The sequence below is a fragment of the Balaenoptera acutorostrata genome, chromosome 17 (assembly GCF_949987535.1).
Source record: "Balaenoptera acutorostrata chromosome 17, mBalAcu1.1, whole genome shotgun sequence".
NCBI classification, from domain to species: domain Eukaryota; kingdom Metazoa; phylum Chordata; class Mammalia; order Artiodactyla; family Balaenopteridae; genus Balaenoptera; species Balaenoptera acutorostrata.
In genome coordinates this window covers 82,058,703-82,081,576 of record NC_080080.1, presented here as the reverse complement: position 1 = coordinate 82,081,576, position 22,874 = coordinate 82,058,703, and the positions used below count along the sequence as shown (strand labels likewise).

Sequence of the window (22,874 nt, the reverse complement as noted above, 5' to 3'; positions counted from 1 at the left end):
CAGTTCCTTATTATAAGGAAATAGATGTTATAAATCCTTTGCTTCTTTTTTTTTTTTTTTGGCTGCGTTGGGTCTTAGCTGAGGCACGCAGGATGTTCGTTGAGGCATGTGGGATCTTTCCATTGCGGCCCATGGGCTCCTCTGTAGTTGCGGCATGTGGGCTCAGTAGTTGTGGCATGCAGGCTTAGTTGCCCCTCAGCATGTGTGATCTTAGTTCCCTGACCAGGGATCGAACCCATGTCCCCTGCATTGGAAGGTGGATTCTTTACCTCTGGACCACCAGGGAAGCCCCGTAAATCCTTTGCTTCTATTTCTCTGCGGACCTCTGACCAGTACATGAGTCTCAGCAGACCCAGGGGAAAATTCTTACTGTGTGACCAGCTGCTTGTGTGTCCTAACCGGGTGTTGGCCCGTCCACACAGCGAGCAGGGGGCAGGCTACGCTCTGTGGAAGGTACTGGGGGGTGGCTTGTGAAAGAGCGGTCTTGCTGGGACCCTAAATGCCTCTGCAGTGGCCTGGGTCCTGACCCTCAGGGTTACAGGGTCACAGAAACACCCTTGGCATCCTGTGGTGCAGCAAAGGGGTTCATTCAAGGCTGACTCAAGCCCAGGGTCCTTTAAGCCTATAAAGTACCCACTGCCTTTGGGGACACCTCTAACCTTGACGACACTCATTTGAGGCTCTGGTTGAGTAGAGAGAAATCGTCCTGAAATATACGAGTAACAACAACAACCGAAAAATTTAAAAAAGGGAAGAAAGAACAATGAAAGAAAGTAAGACACTTGGGTTCAGCAAGGAAAGCAAAATACTGAAACAGGTCCACACTTTGACTCAGTTAAAAACACAAAACTTATTAAAAGTCTTTGCTGAAAAGATCAAAAGCCTCTTCCGGGCTCCTGCGCCCCGCCCCCCGTGACGCCGATTCTGAATGAGATTTAATACGTGGTGCGATGCATCCAGCCTTCGTTCTGGGTCCACTGCAGTGCTCAGACTTATGGCGCTCCCTATAACTTCAGGGGAGCTCCTGAATATAAAGTGGAAGACAGAGGATGCTCATCTTGACCATCGGGGACTGTCCCCGTGGTTATGACACGCACGCCCCTGAAGTCCCCCGCAGTGGGCGTGGACGCTCCCATGCAGTGAGTAATGAACAAAAATTAAATTAAGTCTTTGGCTGGAAAGAACACAGGCGCCTTACAGCGGCGCACCGTAACCTCAGCACTGCAGCCCCTCGGGAAGGCCTCGTACACAGTGTTACTGAACTACTGACTCGGGTCCGTCAGCGAGGGAAGGTGTTCTGCTCTCACGGCCTCTCTCAGCCTCCCAAAGGCAGCCGCCTTCACCACTGAGCACACACCTGCGTGGCACCCACGGGAGCCCCCAGCTGGCACGGCGCTGCAGCAAGGTCCTACCTGCGTTCACTGTTCAGACAAACAAATAAAAGGAGCTCGCTGTCACTGTCAAGTGCCCTTTGTAACAGATATTTGTTTTCTTATTTCCAATCCTGAATTCAATCGCTTATTTTATTAAGGTTACAATACCTGTATTTTTGTTTGTTTTCCTTTGTCTGGAATGTTTTTTGTGCAAACTTTTTGAGTTTCTTTGTTTTCTGGCTATTGCTTATCTACCACTTAAAGTTAGATTTTACTTTGAATTCCAATTTGTCTTTTAGCATATGAGCTTAGCTCATTTACATTTGTTTATATACAATAGATATGTTCGGTGTTATTTCTTAGCTCACATGTTGTGCAGTGACTCCTATTTTCATAGATTTTAAAATAAATTTTACATCAGTCTGGCTCACTGGATTTTCTTCTTTAAAATTCTGCTCTGTATTACTCCTTGCTCTAATGGTTAGCTAAGGCGATCACAACTTTTACTGATGCTGTTTAGATAATACCTGTTTGTTTTCTACTCTATACAATGATGGAATTCGTATAAATCTTCCTTAGTTAAAAACCTTGGGACCACATGTTCAGAATTCAAAATTTTTAGAATTTTAGAATGATGGCATAGTGCTTACCTATGCATTATATACCAACATACAGAACTGAGCACGTTAATATTACAGCATGATCACACAGTGCAGAAAAAAGGAGATTATAAATAGCATCCCATTCAGATCAAGCTCTGAACTGAATGATTATCTAAATAAGTTAGTATCTTGAGAATCAGGAATTAAGAATTTCAGAAAAAGGATTGTAGACCTTTGTACAATATCTTCTTCTGTTTTTCCCACCAAATGTATTTAACTGATAATGCTATTTTTCTTTTGTTCATCTTTATAACGTCAAATATACCTATACTTCTACCGTAGGCTTAGCAGCATTTAACTATATCTCTGTCAATCAGCTATTTTTAAACATTGAGAAAACCAGAGCTATACAGAAACTCCTACATTCTTTCTCTTTCCAATTTTAGCCATTTTATATCATTTCTACATTGCTAAGATTTACAATTTTTACATTTTTTTTTCTGTAACTATAATTACCATATTTATTTCAGACTTTAGTCAAACAATTCACGTGCTCAATTCTCAATGCTGGAATTTTGCCATAATAACTTAATTCACTAATTGGTTGGCTGAGGTTCATTCTCTGATAGTTTCCTGAAGATTAACTTGTAGGAAAAATGTTCCCTGGGCACTCCCATGTTTGTTTTTAACTCTGACTTTGCACTTCCACTATTGTTTGGCTGTGCTTGAAATTCTTGGACCGTTTTCCTTTCCCTGAGGACTCTGGCCATTGCTCTGAGGTGGCCTAGGCTTGAAGAATGTATGTATAGCTGAATCCTGCCTTTCTCTTTCTTTATAGGAAGGGTAACATTTTATGTAACTGTTCAAATTACTGTTTTTAAGTAAATTCATGAAGATATTTGACTGTTGCTTGTTTTGTGTCATTTTACCCTCCTACATATACAGGGTTTAATTTAAATGTAAAGATTTCAGTAGCTCTTTACATCTGGAGATTGTTTTCTCATGGTTTATGAAATCGTGTTTTTGTTTCATTGTTCTAGTTCTTTCCTTGGACACACATGTATATTTGAGTTCCATTTTCCCCATTATTTTCATATTTTCTCATAATGCTTTTCCAAGATCAAAATATAACTTGTATACCGTAAAACCTACCCTTTTACATTGTACAGTGAATTTTAGTATATTGACAAAGTTGTGTGACCATCACCACTCCCTAGTTCTAATTTCGTCACCCGCAAAATAAACTCCATACACGTTAGCACTCATCTCTCCTCACCCCTTCCACCCAGACCTTGGTACCTACAAATCTACCCTCTGTCTCGATGGATTTGCTTATTGTGGACATTATAAACGAGGAATCATACAATATATGAACTTCTGTGTCTAGCTTCTTTTACTTATCATAATGTTTTAAAGGTTCTTCTATATGGTTAGATGTATTTGTACTTTCTTCCTTTTTATGGCTGAATGTTACTCTACTTATGGATGGACATATCAGTTTGTTTATTCACTCATCAGTTGATGCACATTTGGGCTGTTTACACTTTTTGATTATGAAAACACTACTATGAACACGCATGTACACTTTTTTGTGCAAACATATGTTTTCATTTCTCTTGATCACATACCTAGGAATAGAATTGCTGGATCATATGATAACCCTATGTGAAGTGGTATCTCATTATAGTTTTGATTTGCATTTCCCTAAAGACTAATGATGTTGACCATCTTTTCACACGCTTATTGGCCATTTTTGTATTGTTTTTGGAGAAATTTCTATTTAAATTCTTTATACACTTTTAATTGGGTTGTCTTTTTTTATTGCTGAGTTGTAACGTCCTTTATATATTTTGGTTACTAAGATTTGCAAATATATTCTCCCATTCTGTAGGTTGTCTTTTTACTTTGTTGATAATATCCTTTGAAGCACATAAGTTTTATTTTAATAAAGTCCAATTTATCTTTAAAATGCTTTCTTGTTGCTAGTGGTTTTGGTGTCACATGTAAGAGATCATTGCATGATGAAGATTTATACCTGTGCTTCTTCTAAGAGCTGTGTGTCTTCTCAGGTCTTTCCTGGGCATGTGCTCTTATACACACAGCCTTCTAGCCTCCCAGGGACATAGCAAAGCTTTTCAAACATCTATAGACCCCTCTTTCCCCAGCTTTTCCTTTTAAGCTTTTTGGTGTTACTCTGTTTTCCCCCCAACTATTATTCACTGCCTCTGGAGGCTGCAGTATTAAACAATTGCTTCTGATTCTTTTTGTCAAACAACTCCAAGGAAACTACTTCACACTGGGTGAGGTCCTGCAGGGCAAGCTCTGAATCAGATCAACAGCCTTGGAAGTAGGGTCCTCCAGAGAACCTTCAGACAATTAAAATAATCCCAACTCTTTGGAAATTCAGCTTTGAAGGAGCTCAAAGCCTGTTGTATCTTCTCTAGTCACTGCAAGGTTGATGGTTTTCCCCATGATGGCAGGTGTTTTCAAGGCTCGTACGGAACCAGGGAGAGGAATATAGGAAAAAACTGCCACAAGTTCACATTCTTATCAACATTCAGTCTTTTTTTAAAAAAATAAAGGTTCTAGAGTGTTGCAAGCCTTTGGTTAATTTCCAAAGTTCTGAAAAAGTTGATTTGACCATTTTTGTGATTTTCCCATTGCTTTCACGAAAGTGAGTATTTTTGGAACTCCCTAATCTGCCATTTTCACTGACCTCACTTCCATTGTTCCATGTAATGTGTTTGTTGCCATTTCATTTGCTTGCTTCTCTTTTTCTTCCCCTCCATGTTTCTTGCTGTTTTTGTCATTTTTACTCTTCTTTAAGCTGTAACTAATTTGGTCTTGATTACCATAATGATTTTAATTTTTTCTTTCACCTGTGTTGATTTTGTTTCATCTCTTTTGTTAAATCTCTTAGCATCCTCAGCTCCTTTATCTGCCTTTTGCTGCTGCTATGGAGGATATGTTTTCTTTTCTTTCTTTTTCCTTTCCTTTCCTCTTTCTTCTTTCTTTCACTTTTATTCATGTCAATATATTTGGTCAAAAATTTCATCTGCTCTTTGGTAACATTTTTACTGTTGTTGTATACTCTTAGACTACAATTTGTTTACAATTCTCCTTTATTTCTTGTAGAATATTTCAGATATTCTGAGCTTGTTCCTTTATATATTCTTACTCACTTTTGAACAAAGTAAGTTATTTCTAAACAAGTTTTTTTGGTTCATTTTTGGGGGTTTTTGGGCAAGAGCTTCATGTGTGAGTTGTGTGCTCTGGGCAAACAGGAATTCTCCTTTATTCACCAGGTTTCGTATATGTGTGTGTGAGTCCTTAAAGCCATATTCTCCAACTTAAAATTGTCCCTGCAGCGCTGTTTGTGATACAAAGTATCTCTCCTCCACCCATGGTGTACCAACATATTGTTCTTTCAAAATATGGCCTTTCCGAGTGATCTTTCATTTGTCTGTCTCTGCTTTTTGAGACTCTGTACTAAAGATCAGGGACCTAATCCTTATCAGCCTCACATCTATGACAGTTACTATTACAGTCAATATTTGCTGGTCTTGGACCCCAGGCTGCAACATTTCCCAGGCACAGAGGTGATCAGCTGACTTTTTCTGAAATTCCTGGCACTCCTCTGAGTGTCCCCATGCACTTCTATTTCATCTTCACTAGTTTTTACTTCTTACCTTTCTTTCCTCGTTTTTTGTGGTCCCTGTGTTAAAAAGTCTCTTAATTTTACTGGAGACTGCTTATTCAGTTCTGTTGTTTCTCTGTCTTGTTTACCTTAGACAAATTCCAGGAGGACTATTGTAAGAGCATGACTTCATGTTGCCACATTAAAACTGGCATTTCCATTCCCAGCTCATCTAAACTTCATATACAACCGGAACAAGGATAATTAATTTTAGAATTTACAATAAACATATGCATTTGCAATAAACATATGCAATATCATCACACTAGAATGCGTGCTTAGAATGCGGTTCACCACAGGATTAATTAATTGGAATTATCTGCTTAAAATATTTTGCTAGGTCCCTCAGGACCAATGATAATTATTTATATAACATCTTTTCCAGGATAGACGTTAAGGTTGCAATTAGACATTAAGTGGTTTACATGAAGATGAAACATATAAATCTAAGCTTATAGCACAATTTGGCTTTGGATTTATAAATTTATAAATTCAGAATGCAGGTGTTGAATTTTCACCTTTAACACAATCTGCGTAACTTGGAAGAATTTTCTCTAATCTTCAGGATAGGAATAATTAAAAACAAACACCAAAACTATCATTTGGGTTTATTGTAATGATGTAATGAAATTATGTACATAAAGCTTCCAACACAGTGGCTGGCATGTAATAAATACTTCATGCATGTTAGTTGATTTATAGTTAGCTATTTTAATATATGTAGAACATACATAATAAGAGCATGTTCTAACCAAGTGGATTAATTAGTTAAAGAGATTTTTAGGTATAGAGTTTTCTATTTTTTTAATGGAAATATTTTTTAAATGTCATAAAATATTCTGAATATTTGAAGGAAGGCAATAGTGCTTTATTTCTTGCAGAGGCATTGCTCATATATCCTTTGATCTCCATAGCAACCCAATGAGGTACGCAGATCAGATGGGAAGAGAAATAGTAAGAATACTAATATATTTCCCCATTTCTGTGCATAAAGCAGCTCGTGCTGACGAGTCTTTACCAACATCACCTGAAGCTGGAGTCAACGTGGTGAAGAGGAGAATATTCTTGCTTTGGAGGCAGACAGACCCAGACCTGGATTTTTCAGTCATAGCTATGAGACCTTCAGCAGGTTACCCGACACTTCTCCAGTGGTAACAAGACCATCTCATCCCAAATGTTGTTCTGGAGATTGAGAAAACTATCAGTTACTTTCCCTTATTCCTCTGTGTTTTGAGCTGTTCATGGTTCCAAGGCAAACACATTTAAGTGATTATTTTCTTTACTGCCCCTAAGGCTAGAGGAGGTGGTGAAATGGTGATTTTCTTTATTTTAATGTAATTGAAACATTTGATGTTACTAGTTTGTTTGAACTTTTCCAGACCGTTTACAAATAAACACTTTTTCTTTGGTAATGAAACTTGGAATAATTATATATTTCATCACTGTTATGCATTATACACTGTGGGGTACCACTTTTATAGGATATAATATGAAGGATGACTCCTGGAGTTCCTGCATGTATTATATTATGTAATCATTTATTTAAACATATTCATGTAGTTAAAAATGTATATTTAAAACATAAATAAGTACCAATGGCAACATTCCTGGGGATATTTGTTTGGCATTAACATTTAATAGTCTTCGGGGTTTTATTCCAGTTTTTGCTATTTACTCTGATTTGTTTGTGTGCTAAAACTCCAAATATTTCATAAAAGCCTTGATCATGGGCCCTACTTCAGCTATTTTCAATATTTTAAAAATTACAGAATATGCTCAAGCCAAAAGCTGCTTTGATATCTAGAGTTTGTATATTGTCAAAAATAACAGCAGATATGATCATCTAGGTTGGAGAAACTCTGGGAAAGATGAAGCCACCAAGCAAAGATGAATCGTTAAGGGCAGTTTATGACACGAGATTGTGTGATACCACAAGTTTTTTTAAAATGGACGTAAGGGCATTTTAAAATGGGCAGAAGATGTGTTCTGTTAACTTTCATTAAGATGTTGCACTAGCCCTTGAACTTTTCTGGTCCACATTCCCCATTTGGTAAAAGGCAGAGTTCACGTTTTAATCTCCAGTGTCTCTTTTATTCTTAGCTTCTCAGGGTCGTGGGTAGCTGTCCTGGGTGGAGAGCTTTGTGGAGATAGCCTGGAGTAGCACATGGGAGCAGGGGCAGAGGAACCCTCTCTCTGGGAAGAACGAGGATGGAGAAAGGGGTTAGGGAGGAAGGGTTGTAGATCCAAAGGAGTGGACATGTTAGGAGTCAAAGCATTGACCAGACATGGGCAGAAGTATACAGGGAGAGAAGGGACGCAGTAAATGAAATCCATTTCTGAGGCAGGAATTAAATAAGAAGAGACATGAAGGAATCAGTGTACAAGGTTCAAGTTAATTCTAGAGCAGTTTTGACTTGGAGCTGAGCCCTTGAGTAACTATCTCATAGTGACTTCAGATGCAAAAGTGAAGGATTGGCATGTAAATTTCAAAGTATCTAAGAATCACAAAGATTATCTACTTATTAATAGAGGATATTTCAGGATCCCAGGACCAGGGATTAGGATTCAGCAGACCCAGGGTTAGACTCAGGAATCTTTTCACATGACATCACATAATATTATATGTTGAGTTTAGAGAGAGGAAACTGGAGTAACCATTAGGGCTGACTTATGGGAGTATGAAATGTCCTTTGACCCAAGCTGCTGAAGTGCTACTCGTGGTTGCCATCATTACCTTTAGTATTTAATGACACATACTCGATTCTGTCCATATACACATAGCTCTGTAATAGTCTCTGTACTTCTTTAAAAGATGTTAACATTGTCTAAATAAGTTAGAATGGGGAGACATTTCATAAAGGTAAAGCAAAAATCAAATCATTATTTTAATATCCTTTGACAAAGTCTCACATATCAAAATGACATTATTCTCTCAAACTTTGTAACTAAATTAGCATGAACCAGTGTCACTGAGACACCTGTAAATACTCCTCACTGTTTCAATACCATTCTTCATCTTGTTCTTACAATGCATTGTTACTGGAGCATTTACTAAAGTGTTGCCATACTCATGTGTATCTCTGCAATGAATTTATTTTTATGAAATAGTTATTTCTGGAATTAAAATCATGTGAAATAAAGTAAGAGATAACCTCAAATGACTTCAGAATTCAGCTGGTCCAATTTAGCAAATATGAGTTGATTTCTAACAGTATGGGGGAAAGATGTGCTAAACACAAAACAAAACAAAAAACACTGCTGGGCTCAAGTGCCCTCCTTCTTATCCTCTAGCCCAGAGAGTGGACCATAAAAGTATCACTTCCACCGGTGACTTGAAGAATGCAAGGCTGGTGATCCCTGTCGCTTCCTATTCAATTTCCTGTACGTGTCCTGCAAAAGTCAGGTGAGTCCTGGTGAAAGACTGAACAGTTGCCGTAGTCGAAGCCACTGCAGGAACACGCTGTGTCACTGAGGGAGCCTCTGATTTGTGCTACTGATCTGGCCATCTTCTCGGTACTCATTACCAAGGGTAACGTTGATCAAGTGCAGTGTTCACCTGAGAAAGGTAAACATTCTGTTACAATAGACTGAAGGTATGTCGATCGTTCTGACATCCACAGGAAGCCCTGCTGGTTCACGGACATTTTGCTAAATGGTCATGGTGAGCAGGAAGTGTTAAGTCCTGTGAACGCCTCAGAAAGCATGCAAGTCAACAAATAAACCCCACTAAGATGCAAAGACTTCATTAGCGAAGATTAGTGAAGATTAGAAGTCCGAAGATCTTAGACAATTTAGGATAACCTTCTGAGGCAGGGGATGGCAAATCACAGCCCACAGGCACGGCTCTTATTTGGTGAATAAAGTTTTATTGGAACACAGCCATGCTCATTAACACATTATCAATGGCTCCTTTCAAGCTGTAAGAGCAGAGTTAAATAGTCGTGGCAGAGAACACATAGCCCACAATAGTAAAATATGTACTATGTGGTCCTGTAAGAAAAAAATTTGCTGGACCTTCCTGTAAGATAAATGACAGCTAGTTGTACCTGACATCCGCATTGGTATGAAAAATTCAAAGCATTTAGAGAGCCTCTTTGGAATTTAGAGGTAGCATACAATGCATTTGGAAACATGGCTATGATTCGTTTGTCAGAAGATATAAAAAGATTCAAGTTTTAGGAGGAGCTCAAAACAAGAATGGGTCCTATAGCAGGGCTGGGTTGAAATGCAAACTCTTCTGACCCTTGAGTCATGAGAGTGGGCAGAAGACCCAAAGGTAAATCTAGAAATTCACCTTTGATGGATAGTGATGCTTTGTGCAGCTCTGATAGAACAATGAGTGGGAGTTCTGGAGCTTTTTCAAAAGTAGCTGCTGCCACGAAACTCGTGGAGAGTGAAACATGGCCGGGTAACCCAAGGAGATGTGCAGGTGGAGCTAACCTTCATGAACTGGATATTATCGGATCCAACGATCCATAAGCTTGAGTAGGTGCGGTGATAATCCATCACATGACGGATTAGGAACATTGGTGTCAGGCCCATGTGGATCTAGTGCTACGTTTCCTCTGATGTACTTTCAAATCATAACCATAGCAACACACAACTATCAACTGTATTTCCATATACAGGAAATGAACAATCTGAAAATGAAATTAAGTAAACAATTTGGGGACGGGGCCACAGAAAATAACAAGCACGTCTTATAATAACTGTGAGGAGAAAAGAATACATTACTCTCAAAATCCTTTGGACAAAAAAATAAATTCCTTGAGTAAGAAGCGTTTGCAGATGCTTTTTTGTTGTGGTTGTGCTTTGTTAGCTCTACTGAAAGCTGAGAAAATTCACACGATGCCTATAAAAGAGCTGAGAAATGAGAAACGGCTTTCTCTGAAATAAAATTTAGTTGTCAAAATTTAGACATGTTGAGTGGAAGGCATGTTTATTTGGACATTTGCCAGGAAAGAAGAAACACTGCTAAGGTGAAATGGTTGAACATTGATTTTTCAAATCCAGGCACTTTTTGAGTAAAACATTTTAAAGATAATATTAACAGATAATTGGGAATCAATAGTTATATCACTTGTTTCCAATTACATCTTGCAAAAATGGTGTTCCAAATCATGTCCTAAAAAAATGTATTTTCAAATCCAGTTAAAAGGTAGAGATACTTCTGCTGTAATTCACTCATGATTTCAAATTCATTGTAAACAGAGAAAATATTTCTCTCCTAAGGACTAAATAATTCCAAACTAATGAGGCAATATTCTTTATATCTCAAATTATACATGTTTTAAATTTTACTTTATTTAAATGTATTTACTTTTATAGGTTTGTTGAAGAATAACTGGCATACAATATACTGCACGTACTTAAGATGAACAATTTGATGACCACTGACATGTCTATTTGTCATTGAAACCATCACTTCGATCAGGTGAGTGAAGGTAACCATCAGGTAACCATTTCTGCCACCATAGATTAACTTGCATTTTCTCAGTTTATGAACATGGGATCATAAAATATGTACTCTTTTTAGGGGGAGGGGGCCTGGGTTTTTTCACTCATCATCATTAACTTAAGATGTGTCCATATTGTTGAGTGAATCCATAATTCATTCTATTTTATTGCTGAGTGATATTCTTTTGTATGAATTCACTGCAGTTTGTTTATTCATTCAGCTGCTGGTGGGCCCCTGAGTTGTTTTCAATTTGGGGCTGTTGCTCTTATAAATAAAGCTGCTATGAACATTTCTGTACAAATGTATTTTCCATTCTTTTGGATAAATACCCAGGAGCAGAATGGCTGGATCATGTGGTAGGTGACTAACTTTTTAAAGAAATTTCTAAATTGGTTTCCAAAGTGGCTGTAACCCTTTGCATCCCCACCAGCTCTGTGTGAGATATCCCCTTCCTCATTTGTATGGTCAGACTTTGAACACTGGCCCTTCTAGTGAGTATGTAGTTGTATCACGTTTTGGTTTTCATTTGTATCATGACTAAGGATGATCAACATCTTTTCATGTGCTTATTTGTCATCCATATATCTTTTAAACTCTAGAGTTATTCATATATTTTGTGTATTTTCATGGGTTGTTTATTTTTCATTGAAATTTGAGAGGATATATATATGTGTATACATATATGTTTTTCTGAATACAAATCTTTAATAAGTATATCTGTTACAAATTTTTTTTTCAGTCCATGGCTTTTCTTTTCATTCTCTTAAGTGTCTTTTAAAGAGTAGAAGTTCCTAAGTGTAATGAAGTCCCATTTATCTGTTGTTTTATTTTGTGGGTTGTGTCTTGGTGTACTTTCTAAAAAAAATGTGCCACCTGCAGGTCATACATAATTTATCCCATATTTTCTTGTGAAAAGCTTTATAGTTCTTGGTTTTGCATTTTGTTCTATGATGAAATTCTGGACATCAGTAATTAAAAGGATGTTTTGACAAAATAGTCAAGTTATCCTGACCTTTGATTTAATTTAAGATACTTCTGGAAGTGACTGGTAAATGCTGCCTATTACAGGCTTGGTTTTAGAAATAATGACCCTTAGATAGTGTAGCATTGGGTTTGGTTTGTTGTTCTTATTTTTTTAATAAATAAAATAAAGCAACCTAAAACATACTTAACTGCTTTAGGTTGCTGTGAATATAACTGAACTAGTCAGGCAAAAGCTTGCTAGGCTTATGAAAATAAACATTCTACTGTCGCTCTCCAAAAATAGATGTCTGAAAATGACACGTAGAAGGAAAAATAATTCCAAGAAAGGCAATCAAAATTACATCAATATCAATATCATAGACGCTTCTATGATTTAATTAAAAGAGAGCTAATCTACTTTATTCAGTTATACCGAATATTAAAGGGACCAGAATGATCCAAGTTCTACCAAATAACTTCTTATTAACTTATTCATTTCTAAAATTTTACTTAATGTAGTAGTAATGTACTCTTTTAAAACTGAAATAGTCCACAGAGGAAAAAAAAAAAGGTCACCCTCTATTATATTCTAGGTGCAAATATGGACTTGGGGTAAAAAATATCATCTAACATGGAAAGAAAGAGACTGAATAATGTAAATGAAAATATAAAACCCAAATCGAGACCAAGGGACTTAAGTTTCACAAAATTCATAATTTTATGAAATGTGATACTACATGGAATTGTGCTGGTTAATCAGACCAATTTTTTCTTTAGCTTTATTTTTTAAATTATCCTTTAATTGCCTTAGTAGAAGGCATTTCATATCGTTATGAAGTTAATTAACTTTTAGTATCACGTAATTCAAAAATAGATGGTATTCTTTGCTCGCAGGAATGTATTCCACGTAGTTGGAAAAATAGTAAAGCACAGTTCAGCCTCCACTCCTCCTTTCCAGTCCACATAGGGGCTTATTTTGGGGGTTTCTGGTTTATCAACTCCTATTAAAAAACCAAAGGTATCAACAGTATCCTGTATGGTGGTGACTGGGGCCGTCTCTGGCGTCATTTTCATCTTAGAAAGCATCAGAGCCTTCAGATCCAAGTGCCTGTGCCTCCCTTGGCACTCGGCCATCGTCACCCTGGAAGAGAAGGTCGTCCAGCTTGTTTCATTTAGACCTTGAGGAAACAACGTGTTCACCCAGAAGTTTTGGGCAACATGGGCGATTCTCTGTGTGGTGTGGCTTGAGCCACCTTTGCCACATTGACTCAATGGTTGTAGGACCAAAGCCCCAGAACGAGGGCAAAGCACAACTGGGCATGGTGCTCAGTGGGCTCCAAGCCTTGTTCCTCAGGCCACAGTCACCCCTGGAGGATTATCAGAGGCGCAGACCCTCAGACCTCTACCCACATCTAACAAACCAAATCTGAATCTGCACTGCTCCAGGTCTGCCCTATAACCTGCGTGGGGTATTCTCACAGGCAAATGAATGGAAGGAGAAATTTCTTTCTGAGACTGATCTGGCTTTATTAGGGGAGGTAGAAGCTATCTTTCTGCGACTCTTTCAGTGAGTCAGAAGCTGCCCAGTGTCTTCAAGGACCACTGGGCAGCAGTGGGGTTACAGCCTTGCAGCGACAGCCAGCATCTGTCGGGACTGTGGGCTCTGAGCCTGCACTCGCCCTCCTTCTTATGAAGCAGCCCGTTCCACGCCGCCCAAGAGAGAAAAGTAGGGTTATTTCACCAAGAAATTCTTTCCTCGCTAGCAAAATGAACACAGTAACAGCTATCACTTTAGTTTTTGTACATGCCCGAGAAAATGTGAATTAAAACTGGATGAACTTAACTTAGGAGAGTAATTGTTTCATATAAATAAAAACCATGCTTACAGGGTGATATGTAAACACACCTTCTGCAGTTTCATGTGTTAATTTTTCATCTTTGGGGCACAGTCTTTTTAAAATAATGATCAGCTTTTGAAGTAGATTCTGATGCTTCGCCAGCAGGTTTTTGTTTTCCGGTTTCCAAAAGATTTGTGTCATCACTACTGTCTCATGCTGGATAATAATGGTGAAAACATATCTTGTGCAGGTTATACACAAATCATCAATATTTTGAGTATTCTAACTAATATCTAATTTCTCACTAATATACACTTGAACTCTTGAGCTCTCTGATGCGCATCTTTTTATCCTTTAAAAGGGTTATCAAACAATAAATGAAATAAATACAAAGTTATAGATTTTTAGAAGAATTGAAAAAAACTGCTGTACCAAGTGTTTACTTTCCATCTTTTCTATGACAGGACTACTCAACTTCTTTTACACACGTATTTTATGCGCCTATAAACCATAATTCCCAAGGATTCCCATTGCCCGTCCCCCACCCCACGAGTGCCCTGGCACTTCATGCAGGCCAAAGCACAGCCCATGGAGCTGGAAGGGAACAGCCAGGGTCATTGGCATCTCACTTGTCTCCTGCCTGCCACAAAGGCTAGAAGAAGCAAACCGTCTCTGCACACTACTTCCAACTGCTTACCACTTAATCAGCAAATGGAGCGGATGGGAAGGGTTAGCAAAAGAGGGATGAATGATCATTGTTTGTATTTCAGAATTAACCACATATTGAAATGAGATCTCTGATCCCTGTACCTGAAATTCATATACTTCTACATGAGATCGGCAGAATGAAAATACAAAATGGAGGTAATATATGAAACTAGCCTAGCTTTGACTATAATCATTATTAATAATATTATAAATATTATCATCCAGGAAGTACTAGGCTGGGCATGATTCCAGAACAGTATGTGTAACATGGGGGCTATCGCAAGGAAGCACGGGAAACTGTCACCCTACTGACACCAACACTAAGTCATGGCTGATTTTGGTCCAGTTACTTGGTCCCTAGCACAAATCCTAAGCCCGGGTGATCTGACCTCAACTTAAACCACTTTCAGCTACCAAAGCAGCCCATTAAAAGACAGGGGGTCCTTGAAACTCAGGGTGTTCCTGTCTCCTTCTTCCTTCACTGAGTTTTGGAAACCTTCTGGAGCAGCTGACACTGATGGGCACTGTCCTTTGCAGCAATTAAACAGCACGTGAAGCTGTGACTCACGTCCCTTTGACACGCGTAACCCTGGTCGTGAGTTCTTGGTGATTCATGTAAAACACTAAATATGTCTGCTGGTTTTAATTTTTAAACAAACCTATTCTGGCCAAGATTATTCTAACTGGATATAATATTTTCATGCTATATAAGAGCTTTACAATCAATGTGGCTGCAGAAGGTAGACAGAATGTCCCATTTCTCATGAATGATATAAATAAATAAATGATATATATAAATAAATGATATACATAAATAAATTACCTACCTCAAATAAATAGTAAACTATTTCAAGGACAGAAGGATTGCCACCTCCTTTCTAAAACTGTGACTGCCGGTGTTAGTGCTACATATTGGTCAATGGACTCTGATACTTTGTCATAATTGGTCATTGCTTTACTTTGCATTTCTTTACAGATAAACTAAGTTGAACAGCTTTTTATTTTGGTTTACGGGCCCCTTTGAAATGGCATCTTAGTATTTTCAATAATTAATTTGTAACAAGTTTTTTTTTTTATTATTAAGGAAATCAAAATGTATCATCTATGTTCTGTAAAATGATTTTTCTCCAGTGTTTTCTTCTTTGTCTAGATATCTTTATAGTCGGCAGAAGGCTAACATTTAGGTGTTCTACATGGAGATTCTTTGTTGTGATTTTGAGTTTATATTTTAATGGACCACTCTTCCCCTCGTATTAGAAATAGTCAAGAAAACTTTATATTTTATTATCTTTGTGTCTTCAAGTTGTTACATTGCAATCTTTGATTAATTTGGAATATTTTCTCCCCCTTTAAGGGGAAAAAGTCTAGTTATTTTCTCCAATTTATTTGCAGAGCACGTTTATATTTAATATAACTTAATATGTTAAATTTATATTTAATATAATTATAAATATAACAATTTATTTAATAAACCATAGATATTTAAAGTGTACCTTCATCATCTGACAAATTCCTACAAGTATGTGTGTCTATTTTCAGATGCTCAGGGATGTTGTGCCCTTTATGGGCCTGATCCTGGACCATTATCGAGACCGCTACCGTGAAGTCTGTACGATTTTGCATTTTACGTGTCAGCACCAGCCTCATTCTCCTTCACTCTCATTTCTCTTCTTTTGTAAACGAGTAACTTTCATATTATTTTATTAAGGCTTTCTCTCTCATAAAAATCCTATAGGATTTGCACTGTATTTTTATAAATCAGTTGGGGAAAAATGTGACATTTTACAATATCAGGTCTTTGTATTTGAAAACAAGATAAGTCTTTCCATTTATGAAAATTTCATTTATGGTCCACAAAGGGGTTTCAAAGTTTCCTAAGTTTTAGGGACTCTAAACTTGATTGTTAAGGTTTTTCAAGATTTCTATTTTATGTGATGGTACTAAAAATTACATATTTTCTTCCATTATATTTTCTAATCAGTTATTGATTTTATAAAGAAAAACCTTATATCTATGTATTAACTTTGTGATCAGCCAACTTACCAAAATGTCTTCTTATTTCAAATTTTTGGTTGCTATTTCGAATTTGCTAGTCATATTATGTCATCAATTAAAAATATTACTTTTAATTTTATTAAAAGAAACTTCCTTATATTAATGTTGAAATCATTAGTAAAAATCAGAGCTTAAAGTCTCAATTTCCAAAGCTAAAATTTAGTCCAACAAACTAATCACAAAGACTAAAATGTGCAAGTGTGTTTGTGTATGTGTGTGTTTGTATGTGTGTGGGGACAGAGGTTAAGCAATTCTGCAACTGCTTTAATGCCTAAAAACAATAAGCAACATTACACGTGATTCTTAAATAGAAAGGGTGTGAGGAAGTTTGAAAATTCTCCTGATTTCTGTGCTAGGTGGAGCTCTCTGTGTTCAAAGCAGTGGGGCTTAGGCATGTAAGTGTCTTAATGGATACAGAGCTCCTGTTAACTTTTTGGGATATCAAACCACCTGGTGGTTTTAAAACATGAGGAACAAAGTTCATTGACACTCTTATCTAGAGATGGGGTCTGTGTTCCCTTCCTGGAATCTGGGCTCTGTGACGGCTTGAGTAAGAGGGTACAGCAAAGTGTCACTGTGCCTATTTCCAAGGCCAAGGTTAAAGAAGCTGGTAGCTTCTACTTGCTGTCTCTTGGTGTGTCAACTCTTGTGACTTAGCCCAGATCACACAGAAAGGCCACATGAAGAAAGGGCTCCAGCCACCAGGCCCAGCAGATGGACGTGGACCCCTGTCTGATGGGAGTAAGGAGGGCTTCAAGGAGACTCCATCCTCAGATGCAAAAATGTGAGGACCCTGACTGAGCCCAGGCAACCCCCAGGAACATGAGACGCAAGGGTAAAATGATTATTGTTCAAAGCCCCTAGGTTTGGGGGGGTGATCTGTTAATCATCCAGAAAGAACAGGGAAAAGTTAGTGCCTGTAATAGGGGTGCTGCTGTAACAAAAACCTAACACATGTGGCATTCACCTTGGGATTCAGAGTGGGCAGACTCGGCAACAGTCTTGAGAGACTATTAGCCTGAGTCCAGATGGCCTGGAGAAGGCCGTCTGTAATGGCTAATGAAGAGTAAGAAAATGTGTTTTTGCAAGAAGAGGGAAAGGGTCCCCTTGTCACGTAGTGTTGGGAAGTTTGTCAGTGCTCTCACCTGCAACGGTGTGGAAAGCAGGAAATACCCCTAAGGAGGTCAATGATTTAGCTCTGCAGAATACTGTAAAAACAGCACCTGGTTTCTTCTAGGTGCCTGTCGTAATATTAGGGAGAAGAGAGATGAGCTAAAAAAGGAAATTTTAGGCTTCAAACAAAATTAAAGATCTTTTAAAGGATTCAGGATTTGAAGGGTTCAAAAGTAGTGCTCTTTTGTTATTCCCAGGCTATCCAAACGGCAAAACAAATCTCATATTAAGAAATTGCTTTGGGGAAAAAATAAAACAGAAGGTGGGTCTAGAAGACCCCTTTTGAAACCTCAGAGAGATTTAAGGCGGCACCTGATCAAAGCTTTCAGAAAGTCAAAGGCCTCTGAAGGACCTCATGTGTGTGCCTCGTGATCTTCTGTTTAAAAATACACGTGTAAACATGTTAGGAGGAGCGTTACAGGAGCTCAAAGTAGAGAAGGCATATCTCAAAGTGATTTGTCCTTGGACTTTTGTTCTATTGGCATAAACCCCAATGCAATTAATAGAAAATTCACACAATTTCTAAGAGAATTGTTCTCATGGAAACTCCACTGCCTGGAACTTAAAAGCACAGGGAAGGTGCAAAGTGCAAAGAGGCCTTTGGAGCCCCAGCTGTTGCTGGTCAGGAAGCAGGGTGTGACTCCCAGAGAGAGACAGAAACAGAGAGAGCTAGAGCCTAAGAAAGTCACATCATGCAGTCCTGGGCCCTAATCAAACACGGGTTTGATTAGGTCTTTGAACTAATCAAGCTGGAGGTCCTTGAGCTCCAGGCATGTTGACAGTGAGGTGGTCCTATGAAGCCTCCAGAAATAGCAATTATAAAAGTGGATTTAAGAAAAAATTTAAAGATGCTGGAGAGCATCCAAGAGAAAAAAAAAAAAGAAAGAAAAGAAGCCAAAGCAGTGTTTATTCTCAAAAGTGCACATGAAAGAAGTCAGAGCTGTGAGTTTCTGGCTTTTCGGTGTAAGGCCGCTCCCAGTGCTCAGGCCTCTGGGTGAAGAAAACTGCAGTCACCGTTCAAAGCTGGGAAAACAGTTAACATTTAAAGAGCAAGTATTAGCAGTGAGAGACCGCGTATGGCCTGAAGCTTGAACTTGCTCAGAGGCGCAGAGGCGTTTCCAGGGGGCCCAACAAAGAAGAGCCAGAAGCCGGGGAGAAATGCAAGGTAAAATACAGTAACATAAGGCTTGTGATTTTGCTGATTAAAAATCAACTTTACTGAGGTATAATGTAAAACAAGGATATGTTCTATTTTAAATATAGCTCATCAACGTTAACAAATGTACACAGTCTAAACCACTACCATCGACAAGATATGCCACATTTCCGCCCCCCCCCAATTTCCTGTTGCTCCTTTACACTCAATGCCTCCCCTACGCCCACAAGGCCCTGGCCAGGTCTGATCTGCTTTATGTCACCATTGCTTTGTTTTCTTCTAGATTTCACAGATATACAGTCGTACACGGTTACTGTTTTTTGGGTGTGGCTTCTGTAATTTACTGTGATCCTTTTGAGATTTATGCATGTAGTTGACTGTGTCAGTAGTTCATTCTTTTTATTCCTGTGTGTTTGTGTGCTGACTTTTACTTACCCATTCATCAGTCTATGAGACACTGGTGTTTTTTCTAGCTTTCTCTCATTTGAATAAACATTTGGGTACAAGTCATTACATGGGTATGTTTTTATATCTCTCGGGTGAGTGGCTAGGAGTGTGAATACTGGGTCCCATGGAAAGTGTAGATCTAACTTTATAAAAACACAGCAACACAAGATGAACCACTACCACCACCTACCAAACTGCTTTCTCAAGTTGCTGGACCCTCTGGAGTTCTGACAAACAATATACTAGAATTCCTGTTGCCCCACATTTTTGCCAACACTTGGTATTATCAGGGTTTTTTAGTCATTGTAATAAGCATTTAATTGAATCTCACTGTGGTTTTAATTTGCATTTCCCTTATGACTAATGATGTTGAATATTTTTTCATGTATTTCTTGTATATTTGTATATCTTCTATGATGACGTGTCCATTCAAACCTATTACACATTGAAAAATTTTCTTGATTTCTTTTTGGAGGGGAGAGGATAAATGTACTAAAACTAATATAGAAATAACTTCCTGCTCTAACGATGGCTATGTTTTTTGCAGTGAGTGCCTGGGCTGTATAAAAATGTTAATCTTTTTCAAATAGAAAATATAAATATGTTAAACATTTTGAGCTGAACAAAGTTACCCAGGCTTAAACTTGGGCTTGCCACACTCCACTTGTAACTCTTCTACTGGATCCAAAGCCAATTGCCGTGGACGGTGGCCTTTATCTGCTCAGTTAATATTGTTCAGTTCACGTTGGGAAAGGGCTTGGCCTGACTTACTGCCATGTTTTCATCATCTTTGTGTAATAACGGTGGTCAATCCCCCATGTTTTGCTGCTAGGAAAGTAACTGGAGATTAAAAACAAAACTAAACAACAACCCCGCAGTACCTTCAGAGCCCTTAGTACTTTACCCTGGGAGGTGACAGTCCCCAGAGGGGAGGAGAGTCTGGAACCCAGGGAGCTCTGGACCCTCCCATCCTCCTGGGGCAGCCGGGTCACTGCCTGGGCCGGAGCAGGAGTCCCGCAGCCACCTCCCTGGAGGAGGGGACCCGTGTGGCGTGAGGAGGGAAGAGAGGGACTGGGGCCTGCGTGGTGGGTGAGGGCGCAGGGAGGAGGCTGGAGCTTGCTGCGTGCACAGGGTAGGTGTCCGGGTACACGGGTCTGAGCGGAGAGACTGGTGAGCAATGCACGGAGTGAGGAACGAACATTCATACGGGGCTCCTGGGCATCGCACAGAGAGAGGAGAATGCTTTTTGTTATCCTTATTTCTCTAAATTTTTCTTTTAGATTGGCGTGTAGTTGATTTACAATGTTGTGTTAGTTTCAGGTGTACAGCAAAGTGTTCAGTTATACATGTACATGTATCTGTTCTTTTTCAAATTCTTTTCCCATTTAGGTTATTAGAGAATATTGAGTAGAGTTCCCTGTGCTGTACAGTAGTAGGTCCTTGTTGGTTATCTGTTTTATATATACTAGTGTGTATACTAGTGCGTTGGCAATTAATGTGGGTGACGAGCCAGATGAACTATTTTGTTTCTCTTTTCCTGGTCCTTAAACACTGTGGCTATCAGCGTTTTCACTTGTTTCAACCAGCACCAGTATATGCTTATATATATGTTTTTTCTATCTCTTTTAGTTTTTAATTTCTCCACTGAATTTAAAGTGTATACATCCCAATCCTGCCAACCATGTTTTGCTTTGACTCACTGCAGACGTGTCCTCTGACCCACAGCTGGATGGAAGTCAGCATTTCACACTGGAGCTGTTCTTTCTCTGAGGCTCTGTCCCGGTCAGCGGGTCCCCATCCGCCATCTGCCGAGGCCGGAATTCAAGGGACTTCTTCACCTCTGACCCTCAGCCAGTCACCACATCTCCCCGGCTTTACTTCTAAGCCTCCCATCGTCTGTTCTCAACCTTTCCTGTCCAGGCCCTGCCCCTCTCCCCCAGATACCTTGCCCTGGTTCTGTCCTCCTAAAATCTCCAACCTTGGACAAGTGACAATCTTTCTGTACCTCATTTTTAAAAATCTATAAGAAACAGAGACTGTTTGCTCTAGTTTTCCTTGAAAGTCATGGCTGGTACGTGTTGTTTCAGCGTAATTATTAAACGCCATCCCCTTCCCCTCTCAAATGGATGGTACATGGTGCTGTCACTCTAAGCGCTGATAGTTAAAGTAAAGGACTTAGGGCTGCACCAGGCAAACAACAAGCGCTCTACAGACGTCATCTGTTACAGTCACAAGGGATTGTGACAATGTCAGCCTCTCCTGCCAGGCTTGGCCCACCTGAGGTTCTAGGAGGTACCATCCCTGCACACATCTTGATCCACCGCCAACCTCCGCCCCCACCATCCCCCCACCCCCGTCCACACACACACACACACACACACACACGCACACTCAGGTAATACCGAGTCATCCTTAACCGCAGGCATCTTCTCTAGGATGGACTCCAGGGATGATTTTTATGTGCTGCCTTTGCCTGCACATCTCTTTTGGAGATCACTGTGTTCCCTTTGTGTCTACTCCAGTCGATATTAGCTCCTTAAAGAGGGCGATGGTGCTTTGCTTCCTTGGGGGGCCCATGGCCTTGCATGAGTGCTGGCCACAGGGCAGACCCTCCAGACCTGGTGCTGAACTGGCCCCAAAGTTTGTCCTCAGTGCTGAGAAAGCAGTCAGCACCTCCCCTGAGCACAGGGGCAGCACGTGTGGGATTCTTCCCCATCCCCTTCCTCTGACTAGAAGTTTCCCTGGCAACTCATCTTTATGCGGTCCTCTAACTTCCCTGTTCCACCTCAGAACGTCTAATTTATTTTCAAAGACTTGGCTTCATGGCTAAAAACTGCAGGAGTCTGCCAATTTTAGACTCTCAAATTTGCAAGAGCCACCTAAAAAGGGCCAGTTTGTTTCTATTTTTTCATTTTAAAATACACTAAAACACAATCTGAAACAGAACCTAGAATGGTCTCTTTAAAGAGTGTGTACCACTTAATGGGAATGAATTTGTTCTTTTAATTGAGATTGCATGAGTTCACTGGGGGCCTGAAGGTGAGGGTGGGAAGCAAGAAAAAGAACTGCTCTCGCTGATGTGAGCTTTATTTCCTATTGTGACAGAGACAGTCTCTCGCCTTTAATTTTTTCTGTCTAATACAATGTGCTCTGAGCTCCTCTATCGTGCTGATCTGATCGGGAATTCTGTGTCATCATTTAATTTGGAATGCCTTCTTCTTCCTGCTCAATTCCCCGTGGTCATCGGAAGGGGACCCTACCTGCTCTATAACATTCAGGAACTTTGGTCCAAGGATGGTCGTCACGGGTGTTACACTCTTGGAGAAGGTGGCCGCCTGCTCCTGGGTCAACTCTGGGGAGAAGGGCCTTTCCCAGCTTCTTGGGCTGGTGTTTTAAATTAATCC

General features: G+C 39.3%; 1 long non-coding RNA gene across 1 annotated transcript; it reads left to right on the top strand.

Annotated features, from left to right (window-relative positions):
• The first annotated feature begins 20,374 nt into the window (after positions 1 to 20,374).
• On the top strand, positions 20,375 to 21,504 carry LOC103010825 (uncharacterized). Its single transcript, XR_449860.1, has 2 exons — positions 20,375 to 20,602; positions 21,176 to 21,504. It is a non-coding gene; the product is annotated as an uncharacterized LOC103010825 (long non-coding RNA).
• The last annotated feature ends 1,370 nt before the right edge of the window (positions 21,505 to 22,874 follow it).